At 38.0% G+C, this 14,216-nt stretch overlaps 1 protein-coding gene across 1 annotated transcript in view; it reads right to left on the reverse strand.

Annotated features, from left to right (window-relative positions):
* Nucleotides 1–14,216, reverse strand: part of LOC109032033 (scavenger receptor class B member 1) — a 111,194-nt gene that overhangs the window by 41,641 nt on the left and 55,337 nt on the right. The window lies entirely within an intron of this gene.

Raw genomic sequence — 14,216 nt, forward strand, 5'->3', positions numbered from 1 at the left:
CTCATGTTTGGCATCCGACCCGTGTAATTAGCATATTATTTGTTTTTTTTTTTTTTTTGGGGGGGGGGGGGTTATACTTAAGTTCTGTAACAAACTGCAGCAATTATCATGGCACACTTTTTTTTTTTTTTTTTCTTTTTTTTTTTTAATATTATTATTTATACAGACAAAATGATGAGAGAAATTCAAAAGTTGAAGGAAAAGTCATTTCCATTCCAGAAACTCTTCACATACCTACTCATTATAGTTTCTGTATTTAGCAAGCAATTACCTAGAGGGGCCCACCGTTAATGTTTCTATAAATTGCGAGAAAATTATCGGATTAAGTATAAAAATAATGAAATTGCACTTGAATCTGAGATCAACTTAATAAGTGATTTTGCGGACGGCGTAGGTATAAGAGAATAAAGCCTCATTCCAGCCATAGCTGACAACAATGTTGGTGAATTTATCAATGAATTCGAAGGTTACTATTGAGAGTAAAGATGCATATGTGTACGTGTGTAAAAGAAGCTGCTCGGCTTTATCTCATGCATAACAGGAAAAATTCAGGCCCATGTTGCCAAAGAATACGATTTTTTTGAGCTCTGCTCAGTATTTTATACGAAGCAATCCTGAGGTTCTCGGATAATCGGGCAGCAGTGAGTAAGTTCGATGATTGGAAATCGTTCGAACAGGTATCAATGATCTTGACACTGAAGCGTGAGAAAATAATACATTTTCGTGGGATCACATGCAAATGAAAGTGCGGTAATAAAGATTTTGATGGTGAAAGTCGAAGACACGTAACTCAATCACGAAGTTACAAAATATCAGTCGGTAAATTCTTTTTTACTATGTTTTTCTTCCATGGAAAAAAATCGAGTAGTGTTGCTCCAATAATTTTTTTTTTAATTTTTTACTAATTTTCCTTTATAAGACAAATAAAATGTGGTAAAGACACAAATCGAGCTACTTGCTTTTCTCTCTAACAATCTGGAGGGGAGGCATTTTAGGAACCTCATGTAGGAGTGATTTTTCAAAAACTTTTAGGGCGACTTTTATGATGTTTGTTACAGGAAACTCTTTTTGGAAATTTTTGAGGTAAAATTTAATTATTTGTAAAATGTAAGAAAAAATTATTTGAAAAAAATTATTCTTCTATAAGAGTTTTATGTAAAATGTAAGAAAAAATTATTTGAAAAAAAAAAATAATTCTTCTATAAGAGTTTTTCGGATACTTTTCTCAAAAATATGCATTGTTAAAAAACTATAGTTGATATTTTGAGAGTTTCTTGGCGTCTCCCTGAAACACTTCAAGTTTACCACTCCTAAATTTTGCTTAAAAAATTCCAAGAAAAGGTTTCCTAAAACGAACATTTGGACGTATTTCTTTCATACGGAACTAAGCGCCAATTTGAGTAGCTTTTGAGGAATTCAGAATGCCGGATAGCGCGTTCTGTCAAATGGAACTAAGCGCCATGGAAAAGCATTTCGAGTATAGGACAGAATGAGCCCGACGCCCGGTTCCGCCGCTAATCCGAGCCCCCCTCTACCTTCCTCCCCCTTTGGCACTTAGTTCCGTTTGACAGAAATACGTCCATTTTAATTTTTTTTTTTAAATGACAAGTTTTTTCAATAGTCGTCGCAAGCAGGAGGGTAATTATTTTTATTTTCTTTTACATGACTTTGTAGCTAGCTGAAAATTGCGAAATAGAACACTGGGAGAGTTGTTGCAGAAGGAGGGACATGGTTTTTTCCTCACCAATGCAGGGTATAATTCTTGGTGCGACCTCGAGCCGCAATTGCAGCCTTTGTGCGGCGAATGATTAAAGAGGAACGCGCGAGAGGCGAAAGACGCTCCTGGAGGAAAAACACTCCAAGTGTCGAGTGAACGAGGGAAAAATGCAGGGCCAACATTGCCGAATTTACTCTGAAAAAGTACATATTTTCTTTTGCTTTGAGTTTTACGGAGACCATTCAGAATGGAGAATTTGCAGGTGTCTGAAATTTGATGAATTTCGTGTTTAAATGGAAACTACTGAGTGAACTGAACTCGAGGATACCCTTGGTCCATAGATTGAACAATTCTTGGGGAATATATGAAAAAATGATCTAATCTGCTAAAGTACGCGTGTTTAAATGGGAAACGCCGCGCGCTAGATGACGTCACTAGGCGGTGCATTTTCTCGCTTTAAATCTAGTTTTATACTGTTTCCCATATCAGAAAAAAATACTGTGAAATAAGCTCTTTAAGCACCTTCAGACGAAGCATTAAAAAATTTGCATGCGAATCCTCCATTCCGTTTATTTTAGCTGAAGAGGAGGGGTATCGAAAAGAGCCGTTTTTGACCCCACCATGGCTGAATTTCCGAAACTCTACGAGTTTTAGTTCATTGAGGGTCTGTACATGAAAGATAGAGACTCGAGGTCTATATATGAGGAGACGCATCATGGTTTGGTTATTTTTGTTCTCTTTTCAGGTCTAATACTGGCCTATAAACATGGGCTTGAAGGCGGATTTTACCCGAAATTTCGGATATTTCAGCATTCCAACTAAACCGCAAAATCCACATTATTCACCAAAATTGGCCTTTGAACATACATTTCGGCCAGTATTAGACCTCAAAAGAAACCGAAAACGGCCAAATCATGATGCATTTCACAGGATATTGACTTCCAATAAGCGAAAAATCGTAGAATTGACATAGGGTGGGCACATAAACGGTCCTTATCGTTACCCCTCCTTCAAAGGGAAAATGTAGTCCCGATCCTCCTTGAGAAGTTCTGCCCGGTTCTGTCTCATCAATCAACACTAAGCGACACCGCTGCCGAAAATCCGATCAATCAGATCCAATGATCCTAGATAGGTGGAACCTCTCTCGGGACCACCTCGCGAGGCGGTACCAAAATCACACATCTGCGTTGCGATTCGTCAATCGCCGCATTGAAAGTTCCGAACTTCAATAAAACGCAGCTGCATGCGCGGATTCACACGATCCATCAAAATTCGCTGTTAAATGCATACCTATAATATAATTGTTTATCGAGGCAGGTCGACTGTTCAATCGTCATCAAATGGCCTTAATCAATGCATGCCTATTTTAGCAATGCTATTTATCGACAGAGGGGTCGTTCAATTTTCAACACTGGAAAAAAAAGTCGCTTGGATCTAGAGTCCAGACTCTTAAAAACATTGACAAGAAAAAATACCCTTGATTCAAACGGATTTTTCTTTGCATCAAAAGGAAATCCGTTTAAATCAAGAGGCTCGGCTCTTCGATTCAGGTAAAAATCTGATTGAATCAAGAGTATTTTTTCTTGTCAATGTTTCTAGAGATCTATGCGACTTTTTTTCCAGTAAATAACGATTCAACAGTCAACCCGCAGGCTACCTAAGCTAGAACCGATCATCTATAATGTATTTACACGAAGAAAACGGCATCGCCTGAATGCGTACACAGCTCGACTCGTGCATTTCAATATCAGATGGAGTTCTCGCAAACAAACATCCGATAATTGCACATCAGTGGCGTGGCGTGAACGATCGATTATCGATATTTCTCCATTTGAAGCTATGGTGCAGAATCGATTATCAAGGTGTTCACTGCGAACGCCTTGTCTATCGATCCTTTTCCATAGGTTTAAATGGCAGATCAATCGATATATCGCAAAGCACGTCACGCCACTGCGCGACATGAGCACGTAAATCTATCACGATGTGATTCCGTCCTCTTAGACCCATGCCTGTATCCGCAAAAGCACTTCATTTGACGCCAATCATTTTTGCGACGTAATTTGTTTTTTCTCATCTTGTGTCATGAATTTGATTGGAGGGCTGAAAAACAAACATCAGCGTATCGATACTATAATCATCGGTGCGACTCGCAATAAGTCAATTTTCGACGTATAAATTGATATTTTTTCCGAGATAAATTCAGGTAATCATCAAAACTTGTTTTTTCCCGTTTTTAAACGAAAATTATTCGTTTAATGCGAAATAAACATTTAAAAAAATGATAGTGGTCGAACTGAACCCAAGATTGGCACGGTTTGGACACTCGCCCTCTTCATGTGAGGGTTATACAAAAACGTAACCAAAAGCGGTCGGACATGAATGATCAATTATCAATATTTTCTCATTCGAAGCTGTGGTAAAGAATCGATAGTTAAAAAGTTCGTTGTGAACAACCAGTTGATCGATCATTTACCGTAAGTTTAAATGGCAGATCAATCTATACATTGTCAAGCAGGCCACACCATAGGTCTGGAACACCCCTTCCCCAACGTGGAAAATTTTCCAAAAAAGTTATTCTTCGTGATTTTCAGGAAATATCATTTCATGAGAGTGTCACCAAAAAAATTATAACTGAATGCTATAAAAAAAAATGCAGAAAAACCACCGAAATTTTGTGCAACATGAAAGATGAGTCATCTCTGTACAAATCAAAATGTGACAAGAAATCAGCAAAACACAAACAACGAATTCTTCTTATTTGACACAGTTGATTCAGCTATTCGAAACCAAGGGATGTGTGTGATAAAACTACAAAAACCCTCAAAAACATTTTCGGGCAAAAAATCCGGTCGAGGAAATTGACGTGTTACATCTTATTAACCAAAAACATTCCCTTTCACCCCTCCAAGAAGGTTGATAAAACTAAGTAAGTAACTATGAGATGACAAAAACCTCTCTTAAATTCTCAGGGTCCACCAAGGCCACATATGTCCAAAAACTTACTCCTTATGGTTTAAAAAAAAGAAACAAAAAATAATCCCTCAACAATAAGAAAATTTTAAAAAAACCGATTTTGTGGTTCACAGATATGTACATAAATCCTTCGAATGAACTTGAAATCAAAAAATCGGTCGAGAAAATTTAAATGAATTTTCTCCTTCAATTATGAGTTCCGCAACAAGCACGACTCGCTTGAAGCTTTCCATACACGAGCCGCAAGAAACTAATTTCTTCTTTCTTACCTACTGAATGTGAGGAGAGCGGGAACATTTACTTTTTCCTTCATTTATACAGGATGCAACAAGCATGACTCTTGCGTTTGCAGAAACCCTTTCATTAAGGAGATCGCGAGAGCCTTTACCGCGTTCATTTCCAAAAGGGATTACTCCAGAATTTCACATTTTAATAATTTAAACGATTCATCTGTTCTTCTCTTCTCTCCTTCTGTCCATTGACAGAAATACAAAATTTTTTCCGACTCACTGACGCGACCGGCTCGATGCTCTCAGTGAAACGGTGCCTTTTTATCCCTGACGCCAGCTTCAGTTTTACCAGTGGACCCATTTTACCACATAGGTACATTTCAGACTCTTTCGATTAACTTCGCTGAATCTAAATCATGGTTGCTTTTACTGTAAGCTTACCATATGATTTGGATGGTGAGAAGGCTAAAAGTTTTCGTTTACTTTTCCTTTTTTTCATTTTCACGAAATGGGTCCCATTTGACAAGAGGAGTTATTTAAAAAAATTGAATTAAGTTTCGATATAAGAAAACTCACACCCATGCTGTGATTTAAGTGTTATTCTTTTTTTTTTTTTTTTTTTTTTTTTTTTGTTTTTTTTTTTTATATATACTTTAGAGGTAATCCACACTTGTTTACGCATCGAGCCGGTCGCGTCAGTGAGTCGGAAAAATTTTGTATTTCTGTCAATGGACAGAAGGAGAGAAGAGAAGAACAGATGAATCGTTTAAATTATTAAAATGTGAAATTCTGGAGTAATCCCTTTTGGAAATGAACGCGGTAAAGGCTCTCGCGATCTCCTTAATGAAAGGGTTTCTGCAAACGCAAGAGTCATGCTTGTTGCATCCTGTATAAATGAAGGAAAAAGTAAATGTTCCCGCTCTCCTCACATTCAGTAGGTAAGAAAGAAGAAATTAGTTTCTTGCGGCTCGTGTATGGAAAGCTTCAAGCGAGTCGTGCTTGTTGCGGAACTCATAATTGAAGGAGAAAATTCATTTAAATTTTCTCGACCGATTTTTTGATTTCAAGTTCATTCGAAGGATTTATGTACATATCTGTGAACCACAAAATCGGTTTTTTTAAAATTTTCTTATTGTTGAGGGATTATTTTTTGTTTCTTTTTTTTAAACCATAAGGAGTAAGTTTTTGGACATATGTGGCCTTGGTGGACCCTGAGAATTTAAGAGAGGTTTTTGTCATCTCATAGTTACTTACTTAGTTTTATCAACCTTCTTGGAGGGGTGAAAGGGAATGTTTTTGGTTAATAAGATGTAACACGTCAATTTCCTCGACCGGATTTTTTGCCCGAAAATGTTTTTGAGGGTTTTTGTAGTTTATATCAGCTCGTTTTTGAATGGAGAAAGGTGTGGCCATAAAATATTAAGTAGGTACTATTGGCTATTTGAAAATCCTGAATGAATGGAAAGTAAACAACAACATCTGCTAAAGCACTAACACATTCAGCGGAAATTTTAATAGCACCCACCGACTTGTGATCAGTCTGGAAATAGGTAGTTGAAAGTAGTGGGGCTACCTAAGGTAGTCAAATGTATCTGTACCTATTGGAAAGGCTCACAGGAAAAGGGTGACAGGGGAGGGGGAGGGGTTAAATAGCTATAGAGTTGTCATTTACCTGCGTGAGAAAATTAATGGAAAAAGAGTATAACTTATTGTCATAGGCATTACACTGTAAGCTTATTCCAAGTTATAAAATAATTTTGCTCATTTGTTTCAACTACGCACATCATCCCTCTTAAGCGCACCTATGTTTGTATTAATGCTAGCGGCAAGTTTTTCGATACTGAATTTCATCACTCAGCAACCTATCAGATGATTATGGAAATTCATGAGAGCGTTGCCTTATAAATCATAGGTACTCCGTATGGAATGATGAATTATTCATGAAACAACCAGTGAATGAAGTAGTAGAGCACAAATTTTACCAAAATGAGGCTATTTGGTGTGGCATGACTTTAAACTAGCTAGGTATTTTCATGACTTTTGGGATTATTATTCTTTAGAGTATCCAAACATCCAAACTTTGTTCCTACAAACTCTAGGTGCACCATACTCTAAGGAGCATTGTAAAAGAAAAATTGTCGATGATTGCAATGAAATGAGAAATATTTTCATCTCCCCCGAATACTTAATTTCTCTTTGAAAATTTGGCAACAGGCATACTTATCGCATAAGATGATCTTCCTAACTTGAGGGTGCCAGCAGCCTGATTGTTGAAAATTTGTGTTTGAAAGGTAGCGACACAGATGACATTGGTTAAAAGGTGGAGCGTTATTGATCAACTATGTCTTATCGCAGCTTTATTGTGCCTTTGTCTGGTGGAATGGACAACATACTGTCAGAAACTTAAGAGATGCCTTTAGCTTGTCTAGGGTTCCACCCATCAGAGGCACGACAAAACAGCGACAAGACATAGCGCCGACCAATCACGTACTGCCTTTTGACCTATGTCATCTATGTCTACCCGAGAAACACACAATTTCGACAATCAGGCTGCAGGTTCTGACAATGAATACCTATTAAGAGAATTTCTCACTGACCTTATTAAGTATCGGCCATTGCAAAAAAATACCTGCGCATGCAATGAAATAGCTTACCTTTCTCTTGGATTAATTTCGAATAATATCGCTTCACCATAAAATTTGTCAAATCATATACTTGCCCACATAGGTAGTGCCTTAAGTTATTTTAAAAAATGCAAAAGCCACGGAGAAAGTATTTGGTCGTAATACAGGCATTTTAAGGATAAAATATTGAAAAATTTACCTCTTAGTTTCCTTGAGTTTTCAAGGTTCACTGACAGACATAAACCGAAACGGCAATCTCTTGATAAGAGCATTTAGTTAATATATGTAAGGTGATATGCGAGCTTTCCATTTCTTCTCATAAATGATACCAATTGATCTAATCACATTCAGCCTTGGACGATTAGCGGTGCAGAAACTAGGTAGGTCAATACTGAACTCCGCACACCTGATATTTTACGTGCACTGTTTCACTGGAGTAATTACATGCTGGGAGCTGAGCTTAGAAAGCACTCGCTAGGTCAAAATGGAATAATACTTCAGTAACACATCTATCTAGCAATAAGTATAAATAGCAATAAGTGGGTGCAAACATAACCTTATGACTCGATGTAAACAAACACTCAATACGTGAATGACACAGAGCGTGCACAGAGGCTCCCTCTAGCAAACTGGTCCTCATTTAAAACAGAGAACTGAGATTAAATATCCATTAAAAGGGTGGAGATTATCCCCTTACATAAGCAGCAAGAAAGAGGGGCGGCGATTTAAACAAAGCTTTCCATTCCGATTTAGGTGGGTATATCCTCTCACTTACTGGGGCTGATGCGATCAGGCAAGGCTCATAGACAAAGTAAGGATCATGAAGACATACTTCTGGCTGGATAAAAAGATAATTGTTAATATAATTGTACTCAGCCTTGATTGACACAATCGCACTTATTCCAATGGAACTGGGTAGGAACTGGCACCTACGTATATTACTACTGTAGTCCTCTTGACAGATAAGCAATTTATTCTGTTACGCTTTTGTATGGAGGAAGAATGGGCGCACCCATTTCACACGGTAATCGATGCAAGAAAATGAAGCCTTCATTGTGTTTTCATCATCAACTTATGAAATTATGAGAATAATACGAGTACATACCTTTCATTAAAGACCTTGTTACTATTGTTGGGCAAAATGATGTTTCTAACAACTCCTGACGCAAAATCAAAGAGACTCGGAAGAAACCAATTTGAGCAAATGCTCACAGTCAAAGATCTTTGATTGTGTGACATTAAGTTGATCTATGATTGAACTGTTCCGAAAAGGGATGGAATTGTGCCTCACATACTCAGGTTCGCAAGCCACGCGTAACAAGAACGGTAGAAGAGATAGGAGGATTCCAAGATAAATCATGAAGGAAACATGTTCTTAATGTAAATAACATACACTTCAGAGAAACATAATCACTCCAGAGCACATAGGTTGATGGCAAGATGTAGAGCGAATAAATTTCGGTCGAAGTTCAGTGACAGTCGCATGTGAAGGCCGAGGCTCATATTCCAGTAATTTTTAGACTTTAGTCACGAGCATGCATTCTGTGATGTAAATGCTGCTTCCTCTTTAGAGTTTGGCACAATTTCGGTGTAATTTCGTTAACGTAATTTACCTGAATTACATCTATCGCTTAGGTCAGGTACTGACATAAACATGACGACATAACCTCACTTAAAAATTTGTCACATATCGTTCAATAAAATAAAGATATCTTTTGAACATTTTAAGAGAAATTAAGGTATATCGGGCTCCAGTAGAACACGTGAGACGTAATAATAAGAGTACGTACATATAGTAGTTAGCATCTACAAAGAATTAAACTCTTATCCAAATAAGGTAAATCTATTCACAACTAGTTAAAGAGGTTGGTAACGACCGACCAGAAATCACTTGAGATTTTTAAGAAACCAATGAAGTAGTGTATCGGGATAAAAGTGGGCGTAATAATATAAGTGTGTAATATTAGTTAGGATCTAAAATGAATTGAACTTTTAAATTAAATCTGTTCATTATTCACAAATAAATACAGTAGATGGAGGTTGATAACGACGACAGGAATTTCGTTCCCGAAACTCGGACGAACCTGAACAGAATGAACCAATGGCGTTGAACCATTATGTTACTGGTTTTTTTCTAAATTCAAAAATTATAGCTAAAATTTTGAAGGATGTAAGCGGATGCTGGATTATCCGTGAGATAAAGCGCTTTTTTATGTGGCAAAATGAAATCCTCACATCTTCACGGAGTGCCCTTTATATAGGCTCCATTACGATCTGCGGCCGGGTAAGCGAGAAATCTGTTGTTAAAGATGGTCATGACGGGCAGTTTAGTCGTATTTTCCGTAATTTCTCTTTAAGATCACTAGGAATGTTACAAAACTGTAAAAACCCATGGACGCGGTAACATGACGATTCTTTAGGTACCCACTTTTATGGGTCTAAGGTTTACCGTTATCGCGGAGTTTGAGTGACTTTCTCAGGACCCTGGATTCTTGAAATTCAAATTTCCCGGCAAAGTAAAAAGTAAAATTTTCCTTGTTTTGGGTCATTAAGTGCTTATAAGTTTTTGAAAACTCAATGGATCTTAATGAAACCCTTAAACGCCATCCGGCTAACTTAGCTGCGTCCATAGACACCAAGATCGTTGGAATCCGTGCCGCCGTTTGCTCTGAATTCCATTCTAAATCGAATCAATTTTCAGATTAAGGGAGTTGCCTGTGACTAAGAGTGTCGGCCACCCGTTTGTTATCGGGACTTTAGTAGGACGTCATTTTCCTCGACCGGGGGTGGCTACCGCCACTCTTGATATGCACACAACTGAGGGCGCACCGCACGCCTTCAATGCGACCCCCCCCCCCCCCCCTCCATCAAATTGAAACATTTCAGGAGGATTAAAGATCATGGGGCGCCATTTTTGTAACTCGTAATATTTAACGTGCGCACTTGTTTCCTCCTGCGGTGGTTTAAGACGAGGACACACCAAGAAAAAACCACCAGTTGGTCGGAAAGTATTTCAAAGGCAAGATACTCGAAGCTGCAGCGAATTTTCGCTGCCGAGTACTCGTTTTTTTTCTTCTTTTTCCTTGCTAAAAGCGAGCAGACTCTTAATGACACGAACTTTTTTCCTGCCGCTGCTCGGCCGCGCGAAAGAAGGACGTCCGGTGATCCCGGCGTCCGAGAGAGTGTGAATCTACACTACCGTGCTGGTGAAAAACCTCGTATGGGCATTCGAATGTTGCCAAATTGCCTCTCGAGAAATATTTCTTTTTGAAAAATTTCATGAGTATTTTTCCTCGAAATTTTCAGACACCTTAGACCAAATTACGAGCGAAATTCTCTAAAAAAATTTGAAGAAAAATATTCACAAATTTTCCCGAAAATTCGTGGTTTATGGAGGGAGGTTTGGCATCGCCTGGAGGCTCATACGGCGTTTTTCCTTAGGACGACAGTAGTACATCCGTCGGCGAATGCGAACCACTCGAGACAATCAAATCCTCAAATGTTCGGGACTAGCCGCCCTCTAATACGACTGCGTGGTGCACCTCGTATCGCGTCTAGTTCTAGTCCCGTAGTACCCTTGAATCTAACACTTCCGTTTGCAAGAGACTTATGGTGGACGGTGTAAGTCCGCAACCACATATCGCATTTGCGGTGTTTCAGAATCTCCGCCCCTATATTTTATTTTTTTTAAAGGAGAACATCATTTGTTGAAGTTTTTGCAGAATTGTCGTCGCACGGAGAAGAAAAATTACAGCAGTTTTTAGAATGGACCACTAGACAACGTACGAATTTAAGCAATCTGATACGTGTATCTTAATCAGAATTTCACGTAGAACACGATTCGTACAACGAAAATTACTGAAACCAACTCCTAACGAGGATATGAACGATTTTATTTCACATTGGTTACGAGGAATTTGAACTGCCCGCTCACAAGAAACTCAAAGCTCTAAGTGAGTCAAATCGCGCACTACAAAGGTTTCAGCAAGCTCCTCAATCGAACAATGTTCATTTCCCACCATGTGTTGTTCAAACTATAAGCTATTTGTAATAGCTGAGCCAAAGCGTCTAGATTGAGGTTGCCAGATTTTTATATCGCAGTAACTGTCATGATAACGTTTAGTGCGCGATGTGAGTCACGTAGAGCATCGAGTTTTCATGAGCGGGTAGTTTGAATTCACGAATCAAGAATCATTAAATATCTTCGTAGGGAGTTGATATCGGTAACTTTCGTTGTGATCATCGTGTTTTACGTGAAATTTTGGTTAAGAAACATGTATCAGAATGTTGAAATTCGTACCTGTCTAGTGGTCCATTGCCGTTGAGTTAGTTTTCTATGTAAAAAAGACAGCACGACAGCAAGTCTGCAACGTCGCAATTAAACTGAGAAAAAAGGAACCATGGAACTCATGAATTCTACATTTGTAGTTCCTCTACTTCCTCTTGATTTATTTCCATATAGTTAATTTTAGCAAGTAGATTAAAATGTTACCACCAACCAAAGTTCTCCTTTTTACTTTCTCGCTCCCGTAGGATAAAGGAAGTATTGTCATCCTCCAAGGAAAAAAAAGTTGAAATTTCATAATTTCTAGACGTTTTAAGGGCCATGGAGTCAAAATAACCATACTTGAAAAAATGTGTGTCCGTCCGTCCGGCGCGGCGTCCCCCAAATCTGTGCACAGCCATATCTCAGAATGTGTCTGTTCAATTTCATTCAAAATTTGCAGGGAAGACCATATATATGGTCTTCTTATGCACATCAAACGATTTTGGGGTACGCTAAAATTTGGGGGGGGGGGCTAGTTTTTTACTGGTTCATCTCCAAATTTGATTACATATCCTCCTTATACCTTCGTCCTTTTTCTCTCCTCTTTTTGTTTTGAAACTAATTTCTCCTCACCCTTCCTCCTCATTCCCTCTCTCCCTCTAGTGTCAAATTTAACTGGGCTATTGACTTTATTCCTGAAGAACGTTTGTGCGGGTTCCTTTGAAAATGTTAAGGAATTACTTTGAAGGACATTCACTGAAATTCTCACAAATATCCGCACAACCGTTTTCATGTAAACAATTAAATTACCCAATTAAATTTGGCAACAGCTGACGTGGCTTAAATCCTCCCCGCTTAGCGTAGCCCATTTAAACGTTGGCCCGACCCAATTTCCAAACCTCCATAAAATATATTCCATCCCTCAACAAAGACAATTTTCTTTTAAATCTTCTAGTGTATCACTTGGGTTTCTTTTTGCATAAATGTGTCCATAAAGTCAAGTGATACTAATGTTTGTGATTGAAACGATCCAAGACAATTTAGTTGTAATCACCGGTCCACCAGTAGACCAATTACACGGGTATCAGGTGGTAGAAAAATGAGTACCTAGGTAATAAACTGGGAAGTTATATATTTCGCTCTTGAAGGAAAACCTCTGGAGGTGAGGTTAATGCGGCATTGTGAACACAAATGATAACGATCTGCCGGCTACCGAAATCTTGTCAGTTATTAAAGTCTGAGGGTCATTTTTAAAAGGTTTTTTTTTTTATTTATTCTTGAAGTGATCTTGAGTTTTTATAAAGTGCTCAGCGTCTCTTGGGTGTATTTTGTGCATAAAAATGTAAGCAAGATAATAGTTATACGTATTTTTTACTTTCCGGATGGGTAGAGGCCTAAAATATCGTGTTAATCGCTCAATCATTTTCGTAAATGGTACACATCGATAGCTTAAGTTGAAAAACGCGTATCTTCAATCACTGCGTCATAAACCTTCCCTCGTAAGTCAATTTTTTAACAGAAAATTAACAAACTGTTTTTTTTTTTAATTTTTTGGAAATTTGCTCCCTTTGTCGATACAAATTCACAAAAATGAAAAGGATATAAGTTGCGTTTCGTATGAGAAAAAAAAATAATCCGAGATTTTTGAACACCGTGATAGAAATGCGTATTGACGTCCGATGTATAAGCCACCAATACATATAATGTAAAGAATACTAGAGCCACTTTAAATATTTGGACTATTAATGCTGAAAGAAACTATGTGCATAGATTTTGCGTGTAACAAAGTTCCTTTTAGCATAAATACGTCCAATTTAAATGCGACAATGTCCCGAAAAACACGATGATAATTATTAGGCATTTACACAAAGATCTGCAGAGTCAAACCTGAAATTAAACCGAGTGATTAGGGGTCCGAAAGCATCATTATCAACCATAAAAATGAAAATGCAAGTCAAAAACCAACAAAAGCTAAAAACTACCAAACACATCGGCGCGAGGTGAACAGAGAATTGGATCGAGTTTAACATGACTGACCCGAATACACATGAAGATGGAACCAAGAAAAAGAGCTCTGAAGTTTTATTCCTGAAAGTTTCTGAAGTTTTGAGAAGACTCATGGTTAGTGATGAAATGCAAATTGAGGCAATCTCGATATTTCAGACCTACACTGTCGTGCCCAGGAAAATCGCCGTATGAACATTCGAGATTTGCCAAATTTCTCCAAATAAAACATGTGTATTTTCGAGAAAAGTTTTGCACATTTTTTCCCGTGAAATTTTCGGATTTGTTAAATCAAGTTGCGAACAAAATTAACTGAAAAATCGAAAAAATAAATATTCAAAATTCTTCCAGTAAACTCGGTTTTTTGTGACGGCATAATATGACAACGTCTGAAGGCTCAA

This window comes from Bemisia tabaci, chromosome 2 (genome assembly GCF_918797505.1).
Source record: "Bemisia tabaci chromosome 2, PGI_BMITA_v3".
NCBI classification, from domain to species: domain Eukaryota; kingdom Metazoa; phylum Arthropoda; class Insecta; order Hemiptera; family Aleyrodidae; genus Bemisia; species Bemisia tabaci.